Consider the following 13,705-nt stretch of genomic DNA (forward strand, 5'->3'; position numbering starts at 1 on the left):
TACAGAACGAAATTTCGTTTGCATACAGCTTGAAAAATCACAGTAACTTGCATTAAATTTCAGGATAAAGATGCAGCAGCGGTTTATGTAAACAGTTAAAATGTAAACAAGGTAAAGAATCACAGTAAATTGTAAGGAAAAACCACAGTAAATTGCAGTAAAGGAATCCATCCTGTCTTCAGTATAACTCTGCCACAAAATAAAAACAAAAATAGATGTTCAGTTGTAAGCTAATCACAAGTTGGAATGGTACTTGCTAATCTCAAAGTAAATCCAACGCCGATCTCTGAAAACGATACTATTTAGCAGAACAAAACCTTTCAGGAAAGCCTGCTGATTTCACAGGCAGACATGTTGAAATGTTTTAGAGGGCTTTGAAAGGAAAAAGACACGCGCAAACAGAAATGTCAACACTTTCGCTCTGTACCTGGAAACCTGCATAAAATCTCCGGCACACCAGCAGGTGAGGCAAAGCGTGAACCTCCCAGCAAATCTTTCATAACATTTATTGCAAATGAGCGTGTGGGTGCTGGCGAGAGCCGTTTCCTTTCCCTTTTTACGCAACCGTCGACACATTCAGCCGCACGGTTTCATTACCAACACAAGAAGCCTCTGACTTTCCTTGAAGAGTTGTTAATAAATACTGTGATTTTTTTCCCCCGTATCTCCTGCGTTCTGTCCTTCCTCCTGTGCAACTTGGACAGATGCTCCTCAGCTGACACTCCCCCTCCCCATTCACCAGCTGTAAGAGTGCGTCTAGAACACACACAAAAACAAAAAAAAACTCCCACCGTGATGCACATGTGTGAATAGTAACGTGCCAAAAAAAAAAAAAAAAAAAGTCTGAACCAGATTGTCAGCACCTGCCCTAGAACATCTTTGGCGTTGATGTGTGAAAATGGGCTCGAGTTTGTTACAAATGTGTTCACAAGCCGCGGTGCTGTCTGCCAAAAATGATACGGCTAGGCACTGATCAGGTTGGATGCTCAAATCTTTGCTTCAGGCATTTTTTTTTTCGTTTTCTTTTTTAAACTGGATCGCAAAGTTTCCCCCCAGAATGTCTGACGGCTACAGAAAAATGCTACGTAACTTTCACAGCATAAAAAAATTGGAAACATCAGGACATACTTTTAAATATTTATATGATCTTACCTTTGACGGTTTTCTCTCTCTTTTTGTACCTACTTAGAGTTTCCAGGGAGCAAAACTTTGGGAGGGCGGTATCATCATGTATAATCAAATATCCTGAATGCATAATCACTGTTTTTTTTTTTTTTAAGCTGCATGGATATGTTTTAGCAAGGAGCTCACCTCACAAGGTTTGCTCATGCAAATTTCAATTATGTGTTAAATAGAGCTAACCGTTTAATGAAACCATTGTAGCAAGAGTCCATTGGAACTTTTATATTTTCTCTTAACAAAAAGGAAAAGACAGGAAATCAGGCTTTGGCTCTTTTTAGTTGTCTGAAATTCAAAGAGTAGCAAAAGAAATGTGACTGAATTTAACAGACACGACGTACAATTGGTTATATCACAAAGTTGCGGGAGAGCTTTTAAGGCCCACAGATAGCTCTGGACACCCTGTAATAGAAAATGGATCCTTTAATAGAAAGTGGGCAAGATGGAAAGGTGGGTGAAAGGATGAACGAAGAAAGGAAGGGCCTGAATGTGGAAGGGAGACAGCTGCTGAAAGCAAAGGGAAAGCCATTAGAAAACGATTAAGCGAGAAAATGTGTCAGCTAGAGATAAAACCTGGAGAAACACATTCTTAATAGGAGGTTATGTTTACACGCACTTGATCTTGTAATTAATGGCTGCGTTAAAATGACAATTATTTGGAATAAGTAATGTGACAAATATCGGTGTGCTGCAAGTTAAACTTGCTGCATGCAAGAAACATTTCTATAAGCGCAGTGAAGCTGCAACTTCGGCGAAGCATTTTTAAAAAGAAACAGAGAAAGACTAAATCTTTTGGAGGGAATCAACAACGCTTTGTTTTCTTCATGATGCTTGAGTCTTATTGAACATTTATTGCTCCAAAAGGGTTTGGAGTTGTTGGTTAGAATTCTCGCATTCACTTTAGACTTACAGCCGTCTCTGGGTGGGTTTGGTCCACATTCTTTCTATTCCACACGATGGATTGAACAAAACTCTGAGACGTTTATGGCTTAGGATGTTGTTTTGTCACCTAATCCTGTTAAAAACTTACCCACAACTCTCTGCCTGACCTGTCTGCTGTGTTCTTTGGTCTCTATGGTGCTTTTTGTCCAACTAAGGTTCTCTACCAATTCTCTGAGGCCGTTGTATTTGTAACAAATACACACAACTTTAAAAACATGCTTTCATTTCTATTTCTAAAAAGCACCTACTTTGTGGATCTGTCACATAAAAATCCTAAAAAAGAATAATTGAAACTTTTACAAGGTACTGTACATGTTTAACATCACTGTCACAATTATCAAAACCCTGGCACAGGTTTTTTGCCCATTGATGATTCAGGGCGCACCACGTCAAGATATAAATTAATAAATAATATAAATGTTTTTCTCTTCATAGAAGGTAAGCCTGGTCTGGCGTTCTGTTAGCTGTGACCAGGTGTGTCATCCAGGGGAGACAGATCATCCTCTATTACCATATAACATAGAAAGTACTCCTGGATCAATGTGAGCTTCTGTGCTTTCTGTGTCTCTGCTCTGTCTTCTCTAAGCCCCAGTGGGTCGAGGCAGATGAACGTTCACACTGAGCCTGGTTCTGGTTCTGCTGGAGGTTCTCCTCCCTGTTAAAGGGGAGTTTTCCTCTCAACTGTCGCTTCATGCATGCTCAGCATGAGGGATTGCTGCAAAGCCATCAACAATGCAGACGACTGTCCACTGTGGCTCTACGCTCTTTCAGGAGGAGTGAATGCTGCCTGGAGAGACTTGATGCAACCTGCTGGGTTTACTTAGAGAGGAAACTTTCTGACCAATCTGTATAATCTGATTGAATTTGACTTTGTAAAGAGCCTTTAGATGACATGTTGTGAATTGATGCTATATAAATAACATTGAATTGAATAAATGCAGCATTGCACCAAGGTGATGATTTCATGTTTACTTGACATAAAGGGATTTCTCCCCTAAATAGCAATTGTTAACTGAACACTGTCTGTCTATCTCATAGCTTTTTAGGATCTAGTGTTTTGGCTTTCTTATTAAGCAGCTAATGATGTGTTGCTAATGTTAAAGCCCATTCTCCATGAAGACATAACCAATTGTAATTATTCCCAAAGCTCCCTATACAGACATTTGACTGAGGGTGTTCTTAATCTGATCACTGAAACTTGTTTATAACCTAAACAAACCCCTGGGTTTTAAAATATTGTACATTTAGCATATCTTTAAGGTGTGTTCGCTTTTCTTCATTCAATGCCAACTTCTAAATTTGGGTGAATTAATTATCAGTCAGCACATTTGATACCCCATTAAACATGGCCGTCCTTAATCAGCTATCTGTGGCAATTACAGATTTCCCATTGTTTAAACATGACCTTCAAAGTTTATCTTGTACATCAACTAACACAGGAGTAATGAAGTTCCATTTTTGCCTTCAAAGTGAAAGCTTGTTTCTGGGAATGACATCCCATCCAAAGGTATATGCTCATATGATGGCTACATGCATTGTTATTCAGAGAACCAAAGGCATTTGCTAATTGTTGCGATGTTAATCAAGATTAGCTGTACAGGCAGACTCATTTTACTCAGTATTATACGTTTAAACACAGAAATACAGTATTATGTTCACCACTGGTTTAATGCAGTTAAGCCCCGGAAGTATTAACATCCCTGGTCAATTTTAGATTTAAAATCATTTCTATTACAAGCACAAGTTTGTTTCTGAAAGGAAAAGGAGAGAGAAACGTCTCAAAAGACAATACAACGCTGTAAATTGGGCATTAGTTAATAAGAAAAGCTGATTTAATTCACACTTCAATCATTTATTTCATATTGGATTTTTTATAACATTCTCATTATCCATCCATCCATCCTCTTCTCCTTATCTTGCGTCGGGTCGCGGGGGTAGCAGCTTCAGTAGGGAGGCCCAGACGTCCCTCTCCCCGGCCACTTGGGCCACCTCCTCCGGGGGAATCCCAAGGCGTTCCCAGGCCAGCCGGGAGACATAGCCCCTGGGTCTTCCCCTGGGCCTCCTCCCGGTGGGACGTGCCCGGAACACCTCACCAGGGAGGCGTCCAGGAGGCATCCTGACCAGATGCCCGAGCCACCTCAACTGGCTCCTCTCGACGTGGAGGAGCAGCGGCTCTACTCTGAGTCCTCCCCGGATGACTGAGCTCCTCACCCTATCTCTAAGGGAGAGCCCAGACACACTACGGAGAAAACTCATTTCAGCCGCTTGTATCCGGGATCTCGTTCTTTCGGTCACGACCCAAAGCTCGTGACCATAGATGAGGGTAGGAACGTAGATCCACCGGTAAATCGAGAGCATCACCTTTTGGCTCAGCTCTCTGTTCACCACAACGGATCGGTACAGCGCCCGCTTCACAGCAGACGCTGCACCAATCCGCCTGTCGAACTCCCACTCCATCTTCCCCTCATTCGTGAACATTCTCATTAATTAATAGGAATATCTTTATTATTATTACATCAAGTAAAACCCCCTTATTTGCCAGCCAGTTTTTTTTTTTTTGTACGTTTTCACTAATATTTTGATATGTTTTACTTTGGGGGAAAAGTTCCTTGTCTTTGAATTTGAATGCCATCCCCCCCAATTGTAATTTCCCTCCATCAGGGTCAAGTTGGGACACTATGTTACTTCCACTCAGAGGAAATGTGTTTTTAAAATTAAAAGATGACTTTAGATCTAAATCTGACGGGGATATTAAGCTGAACTTCAAAAGGTTACAACACACCCAAATCCAATTTGTCACATTGATTTTGAACCTTAAATGGCAGCAGCAACCTGAGTTGGCTGATTCCAGTGTTTGGGGCAGGTCTAAGATCATATGCTTCTTGGCACTAGCAATACTGCTTTGTTTTCTGGAAACTTTATTCATAAAAAAAGGCTGCCATAAAAAAAAGCGCTTTAAAGGCCAGTACAGTCTATGTTGAAATGTATAGTATGAAACTGAGCACTGCACTGATGGCTGTAGGGTAGGCGACAAGAGGAGTTGTTCTTAGTGAACGCTGTCCTATATGGTTTGAGAGGGTTATAACAGGAGATAAGTGCTTCACAGACCTGTGCTATCTACTCCATTCTTTTTCTCCTCACTGGGTTTAAAAATAAATCCCCCCCATCCTCACTCCCGGCTTCAACCACACCGCCTTGTGTCTGCACCCCACCAGAGGTCTAGCCTTATGATAATTACCTCCTACTTACTGTCTGTTATCGCGGGGAACTCTCACATCTTGCAGCCATTTCCATTCACTGTGGGGAGACAGAGCAGGGTGAAGGTGTGAAAGCAATGTTCAGATTTTGTGAGGACAGCGAATAAGATGGATAGGGCAGGTGTTAAAAAGCCTTTCAGAGCCTAAGAAAGGACGGCGTGATACGGCTGGAAGCTTTCTTCTCAGCGGGGCGGGCCGAAAAAGGGATGAAGTGAGAGGGACTGCTCTGCAGGGATGAGGACACGAAAGATAGTGATTAAGTGGAGGTAGCAAAGGTTGACTTTAAGTCGTGTAACCTTGTCATCTGCAATCGAGCCCCCGGGGGCCATCGTGTCTTCACTCAGGCTTAATGTCATAGGCAGGCCTTAAACATCCCCACGCAGTCCATCCAGTTCCCCTCGTACAGCCCGGAGATAAAAATACTTCCATCTAAAAATGTGCTTGTAAAAAGGCGTTCATCATTTCTGCCTGCCCCCTTCTACTGCTGATATTCAGGAAGCATAACTTGGGGGCAGAGTCAAGGTCAACCAGTAACTTTTTAGCAGACAGATGAATTTCAGCCCTGCCCTAATGGCAATGGAAATACAAAGGATGCCATTGATCATCTTTGTCTCCAATCTATTAGACTTTTTAGACACTGTTGTATTTTCTGAAGCCTTATCATTGCATACTGCCACTCAGCTTTAAGCGAATTAATTCAAATATTGTTAAATTTGTAGCATAGCATAGCCTTTTTTTTTTGGCTAGTAATAAAATTCATAATTTTTGATTACCAGAAAATGTTTTGTTGCCATCAACACATTTTCTGAAAAGTTTGAAAGAAATGTTGGTATACTAGAGAGTCAGGAAGAGATGGAAATTTGTTAAATTACCCTTTAATAGCTTCTATCGAGGTTAACTCAAATATGTTTTTTCCTTATTCATTAGAAAACAACCTTCATTTTCAGTCCATGAATGTATTAACTGGGAGAATGTCCTGCCCCTAGTGGAGGAGTTTAAGTATCTTGGTGTATTGTTCACGAATGAGGGGAAGATGGAGCGGGAGATCGACAGGCGGATTGGTGCAGCGTCTGCTGTGAAGCGGGCGCTGTACCGATCCGTTGTGGTGAAGAGAGAGCTGAGTCAAAAGGCGAAGCTCTTGATTTAACGGTCGATCTACGTTCCTACCCTCATCTATGGTCACGAACTTTGGGTCGTGACCGAAAGAACGAGATCCCGGATACAAGCGGCTGAAATGAGTTTTCTCCGTAGTGTGTCTGGGCTCTCCCTTAGAGATAGGGTGAGGAGCTCAGTCATCCGGGGAGGACTCAGAGTAGAGCCGCTGCTCCTCCACGTCGAGAGGAGCCAGTTGAGGTGGCTCGGGCATCTGGTCAGGATGCCTCCTGGACGCCTCCCTGGTGAGGTGTTCCGGGCACGTCCTGTATTAACTGCACTTTGATGCCCTTTTTCTTGTTCAGGACCATCAGGTCAGACCTAAAAAAAAAAACCTGAAACCTGGTGCATGCAAACACAACCCTTCTTGGTGCATCTCTATGGTGTCCCTAAAGGTTCTCTACTGGGTATTCTACTTTTTAGTTTGTGTCCTGATGACTTTCTGGATTTGTTGACCTCATATCTTTGCCAGATATGCAGATGACACTAGTATATTTACATGCAACAAGCAGCAGCCAGGCACAGAACTGTCAAGTTTAGACAGAAGCTGCATTTAAATGTCTAGCTGTTATGTAGGCAGGAGAAAGAATGCCCGTAGTATCCGGATGTAATAATGGATTTGAAACTTACTTTTAAAACATAGGTTCCAAATTTCAAAGAAAAAATATATCCATTTGATTTAATCAGTTTTAGACTGATGACATTTTAACCAGTGAGGCTTTGCAGAGGCTGTACATGATTACAAAGGTCACAAAGGAGTTGCTGTATGACTAGTGGGAAAGAAACAGGATGGACTTCGCTAAAGTCAGTAATTATTTAAAGAAGCTTCAAACATAACAAACAAGTAAAGCATGTACTATGACTGTGAAGTTTAGTTATATGTGATTATTTTTCTTGGGAAAACAGGATTCAAAACTCAGATGTTTTACAATTTGGCATGGTCTAGTCCAGGGGCCTGCAACCTTTACAGTCTAAAGAGGCATTTTGCCCACTTGAATTAAACTCGTTCAGAGTCGCAAATCTTGCCTGGCCTTTTGAAAAAAGACAAGTTATAATTTTTGACAAAGATCTACTGTAGGAAATATGTTGTCATCGTTAAAGAAACAACCTCTTTGTCTATTTTGAGGATGGACGGGATATTGATATTTGTGAATAATGATGTAAAAAAAATCATAAATTCCAACATAATAAGAAAATATTGATTTAAAATCAAATATTAATGGCACTTTCAGCATCATTCTGTTGTGGAAAAAAAGCAATTATTCTAAGAAAAAGCTGCTAAAACTTGCATTTATTATCATTATTACATTTAAATATCATAATAAAAATATAATTTGTTGCCAAAGTTATTAAGAGCCACCGTTGAAGGTCCAAGGAGCCACTTATGGCCCCAGAGCCACAGGTTGCAGAACCCTGGTCTAGTCCTTCCTCTGCTAAATGCTTTCCTCAAACAAAAGCAAAACGTGTCAGTCAGACAATAAACACAGAGGACTGTCAGATCTCTCACAGGAAAATTACTTTTTGGCCAGTCAGCTTTATTATGTTATGCAGTTCATGCTGGAACACTGTATCCACTAAGCTAGGAAACACGGCATCAAAAAATACAATGACTGTATAAAACAGTGACTGGTATCTAATCTGATCATATTCAGATTAGTGACATATGTTTATATCATAGACTGAACTATTGCTTATTAGCATACTTTGTCAATTTTAAATGCAAAAAAAAAAAAAAACACCTTATAGTTAATATGAACTGACAAAATGTATATTTAAAGCTGAGGATGTTCTAGACTCCAGCCTAATAAATAATTTTAGAACCTAAATGAAAGCTGAGCAGTAACGGCTCCTTTGGCACACAGTCAGACACAAAACGTTCCACTTTCATTTCAGTAATCAGCCTCTTTAGTTCTGGCAAATCTGTGCTTCAAAGTCATAGCGCAGTTCAAACAGTATTGGCCAACATACACTAATCTACAACTTGAAGGCAGGTTTTTTTAAGTCTCCCTTCTTGGGAGTCAGAGGGAATTGGAGATGAGATCAGAGCGCATCAGGGGCTCCCAACAACATATCGCTCGCTCCGGATGCAGGTGGCTGCTGTGGCCACTCGTCACGCTCCCCGAAGGAAAGTGCCTGGGAAATTAAGCTAATAGAAATGATACCTGCATAGTCTTTAGATCACTTTTACAGAAGGCATGTTTGCTCAACTTTTAAAGCAGTGCTCAAAGGAAAAGCTGTGGGGAAAAGATTGTCTTCCTGCCGTCCTCCTTTATAATTCTCTGTGTAAACAGTTCTGGTGGAATAAGCTTACTCTCTGATGCCAGATAGCACTCACTACCTGCTGTGAGGGAGATGATTACAGGGAGCTGTTTGGGCTAAACAGTCCATGGAAACGCTGAGGTAGGAGAACATCCTGACTCCATCACTTATTAGTGACTGGGTCTAAATCTGAGCTAGAGAGAGCTGGATACCGAGCTGTGCATGTAGTAATGGTAATAATAGTTAAGCAGTAGAATAGTGAAACCTTACAGAACAAAATAATCTAGCGTTTCTTTTTGTCTTACCTTAGCATTGCTAATGTTTCATGGCTTCTGGTGTAGCACCTAATTATCTGGTTTGGCATTATGCTCATTTGATTAACGACTGTACAGTCCCCATACAATGCCTTGAAAAGTATATAAACATTAAAAATGCCAAATTTGCTATCTTTCGTTGAGGTTTTATCTAATAAACCCATGAAAAGTGGTGCATCATTGTCAATGTAAAATATAGGACGATATAGAAAAAAAGGCATATTGATAAAATAGAAATCATATTGATCGATATTGATAATTATCAACAAATTCAAAACATATATTTTAATTGCAGCCCTGACCATTTTATGCTGAATTCAAACTCAACCCTTTATTCAACCAACTTTTTACCAAAACTGCAAGTTTTTATAAAAGAAAAAAATAACTCGTGCTCTCTGAACTGTTTAAAGGGGGCAGGGCTTGGTTCCTGGGTCTGTGTTGTGATTGGTTGGGAGGATGTGACGACTGTAATATTAACCTACATGATAGGCTGGAATGCAAAAGGAAGCAAAACTGTTCTATTGAACTTTTTATTTACCTTTTTTTTCTATCATCGATAAACGTCTATTGATAAATGTTGTTATTGAATTATCGTCCGGCCCTAGCTGCACGGTTGTCAATTTAGCTTTTACAAATTGCAAGTCTTTTTAACGTTAACTAAAAATGTACCTTCCTATCTCGGATTCCCGTTTGAGTTACAGATACCGATACAGATACAGATACAGATACAGATAAGAGTGTCTTGTCATAAGAATTCAATTTCAGCTAACTTCAGTTTTCATTTTAAAGAAGAATAATCAATTTATGGTTAGTTGCAGCCTCAATACCCAATACACAGAACAATTAATGGAAAATGAGACACTATTTGTCCCAGGAATAATGCCATGTTCTTTGCCAATAGGAAATATACACTGGGAAGAATTAGTTTGTAGATTTCTTATTTTGGTTTAAAGATCCACCATGTGAATTAAATGCTACACCATCAGCTGTTTTGCACTGTATACATGAGGAGAATGCTGCAGTCTAGGAAAAAGACAGAGGGGCAGCAACTTCAACGAGCTGCTGGAGTTACACAGATGCTCCTTGTTATCCGGTACGGACCGTGTAGAACCCTCAGCTTAACAGAGACCGCTTCACTTTGTGTTACCGGGGCGAGGACTAAACAAGCAGAGGCAGTATTTTGTTTCTCGGCTCCTCAGCACTTGAACCTAGTGGCTGAAAACCTGGGATGTGCTTTAAATTAGGATGAAAACATTAAAATTAACTGTATCTTGCATACAAAGGCCAACGGCTGCTAGATCTTTCTGTTATGTTTCAGCTTTTTTGGTCTAAATTTGGACATTGTAATGTTTCTTTATTTTGATTTGATTCTGTCTCATATTTAGTCTTTTTGAAGTATTTAAGTTTTTTATCATCTGTTTTCCTTTGTTCTTCCATTAAACGTGATGCCCTGTGCATATGAAAAATATCTGTGTAGCCTTGGTTCTTTACAAATAAACGTGCCATGTGAGTATTTAAAAATTTGCATGTGTCGCAGGCATTTCTTATGCCTGTAAATCACATGTATTAGAGATGTAATTTCCTCTCTTTTCTTCACTTTCCTTCAGTGGATTGCTAAATGGTCAGCTTTTTCCCCCCAACGTAAATGGAGTGCACCAACGCTCACTTGCAACGACCTTGCGGACCAGAGTTTGCTTGTCCTCATCTGAATTCAATACCTTTCACACCTCGCAATTACTTAAGCCTGGGGTTTCAGTTCTTCCGACAGAACAATGATCCTAAACACGTACAATGGAATCATATTACATTGAAGTATCCATGTGTAAAAAAAAAAAACGGCCCAGTCAAAGTCCAGACCTAAATCCAACTGAGAATCTGGGGCAGGAATTGAAAACGTATGTTCGCCATCAAGGTTGAATGCATCGTGGCTGTTTGAATGGGCGAACGTTTTCTTTCCCATGCACTGAACACAAATGCATGTCAGACATTTTACATTTGAAAAATTCAAGAAGCTTACTTATCCCGAGGGTATTTGCTGCGCACAGTTGCAATGCGAAAGTGGAAAAGTAATACCCCATGAGAGTAAAAGTAAAACTGACACAAAATAAGTAATTGAATACAGCAAATTTACAGTGAAAAACCCAGGTCTGTACAACGTACAGCAACACACACTGTGAAACATAGCTCTGGTGAGCTGAGGTCGATGAATTAAACAGCATTTCTCAAAAGGACGACTCAATCAGTAGAAAAAAAATTGTAAAAGTCATTTCTCTTCCCTCCACACCACGGTTAAATCTGTTTTGGTCCATCACATAAGTCACATTAAAATACATAGGTCCGCAGTCGTGATGTGGAGAGATGTGCAAAGGTTCAAGGCTTAATAATCCTTTTTGCAAAGCGCTGCCTTTTCTGAATGCAGCATAGAAATACGTAGGTTTCAATAGGACGTGAAATGCGTTAGATTCTTTTCCACGGGTTTTGTCTGCTGCCTCCTCCCTTAACGTGTCAGCAGTCTGGCTCAGAGGGATTTTAATTTCAGATTTGTCAGTATTTTAGTCCTTTTATGCTGTCATCCGGGCCTCATTTTAGTGGGGACTTTCAGTGCCTCCAGCTATACTATTACTGAGCATTCGGCAAACTTTAAGAATCCCACTCCTCCCCCATTATTGAAGGGTGAATGGTTATCTGTAATTGCAGAGTGCGAGTTATCAGGGATGCAGACAGGGAGGGGGGGGGGCATCGAGAGTTTCTCCCTACAGTTGCACAAGAATTGAGTCCACTTATGAAGATAATTAGAGGGGGGGGGGAGTAAAGAGGGCTTTGCCGGTTACTTTGAGGTTTTCCTCCTCATCTGTCACTCAGGTTTTCCCATTTGCCGCTGGAGTTCTCATTGCTTTCTGAGAAACGCTCCTTTTCTTGTGACCTGTGTAGCCTTGGTTCTTTACAAATAAACGTGCCATGCTCAGCGGCAGCGGTTCACGCTATGCTGACAAGGTGTTAAATGCTTTGTAATTACCCTCGCTCATCAGACGTGCAGGCAGAGAGGCTGCTCCCTGGATTTACGTCCACGGTTATTGGTCTTTGAGGAGAAACGTGGCAGGTTTTACGGGCGTTGTGAGGAAAAGAACCATCCCAAACAATCACAGTGGCCTCTGGAATTAAATTGAAAGTTTAGTAATCTAAAGTGCACTGACTCTTCTGGATCTAGGAAAAACCTTAATCTTAAAGATTTCCCTAAGGAAATCAGTCCATTGACGTTTCTATTCCTTTATTTATTTTTTTTGCCTTAATCTAACTTTCCCACTTTCTACTTCACTATGTGCCACATTTTCTTGAGCGTAGAACATCTTAGTCTGTAAAACAATTGTTAGAACCTAAATTACATTGCTGAGTTTCTCATTAGTCTAGCGTCATGTTTGACTGAGACTTAGACTGAGAATAGCAGTGGCAGAACTTCTGCTGATTTCACATCTCAGTTTGGCACGGATTAAGCAAACTGGCACTCAAACATGCACACAAGTCTTGTTTTACAAATCAAAGTTGTTTTTGTGGATATAGCTGAAACCGGATATCTGCATACGCTACATAAAAGACAAACTGTTTCTTTCACTTTTTTTCCCAGTTTGATAGGTGTAATCATGTCAGTGATTACCAAATTTATCTCTAATTGATGAATTTTTTTAAGTATTTTTAAAATATTTGTGTTGGTAATGTTAACACATTGACTTTCTTTTCCTTAAATCACTGCAGAAATTCAGCAAATCCGAACCGTATAGGATCATCGTCCATTTGAATAGACCCCCCCCCCCCCCCCCCCCATCAGAACACCCACACATTGTGTGCTTCACATAATACGCCTGTCGGCTCGGCCTTTCCTTTCTCCAAATGTACCTGTGGTCATTAAGGCCAACGCTATGGTCAACACGTCCCCTAAAATGAAGGTTTTTCTCCCTGTGTGTATTTGCAATCGGCAATCTGGCTTTTTTTGTTCCTTTCAGAGGCGTTAGCTTCTTCCTGTATGACTTTTTTTACATTCCCATGACGGTTTTTACGTGTATCTAATTGTTTGAACATAATGTGCAAAGTCCCTTCAGTTGTCTGGGAATCAAAGGATGAACAAGACTTGCAGTCCAACCGTTGAGGTCCACCTTTAAATTTGTGCAAGAGGGGAAATGAGAAAGCGAATGTAAATGTCAACCCCTGTAACCATAGCAGATTCTGTCATGAAACAGCGTTTCCTGTTTACAGTGACACTTTATAACTGTATTTCTTGGCTGAAAAGTAAAAAAATAATAATAATACAGTATATGTGTGAGATTTACTGTCAACAAAACATCATTACATGCTACCCCCCCCCCCCCCCCCCCCCTCTTGAAAACATGCACATAACCTCGTTGTAGCACCAGATAAAAAACAGAAAGAAGAAAAAACTAATAGCCTGCAGCGACGACGTCCCTTGGATAAATTAGAATAAGTTTTGCCGGGAGAGGAGACGGCAGATCAAAGTTTTTGTGTAAATCCTCTGGGGCTGTGATTCACTGCACATCCAACACCAGTCATTTCAATAATCACCGACGATTCTTCAGCAGCGAAAAGCCGTCC

At 40.6% G+C, this 13,705-nt stretch overlaps 1 protein-coding gene across 1 annotated transcript in view; it reads left to right on the plus strand.

Annotated features, from left to right (window-relative positions):
- Positions 1–13,705, plus strand: part of dntt (deoxynucleotidyltransferase, terminal) — a 134,570-nt gene that overhangs the window by 67,336 nt on the left and 53,529 nt on the right. The window lies entirely within an intron of this gene.

This window comes from Fundulus heteroclitus, chromosome 22 (genome assembly GCF_011125445.2).
Source record: "Fundulus heteroclitus isolate FHET01 chromosome 22, MU-UCD_Fhet_4.1, whole genome shotgun sequence".
Classification (NCBI taxonomy): Eukaryota; Metazoa; Chordata; class Actinopteri; order Cyprinodontiformes; family Fundulidae; genus Fundulus; species Fundulus heteroclitus.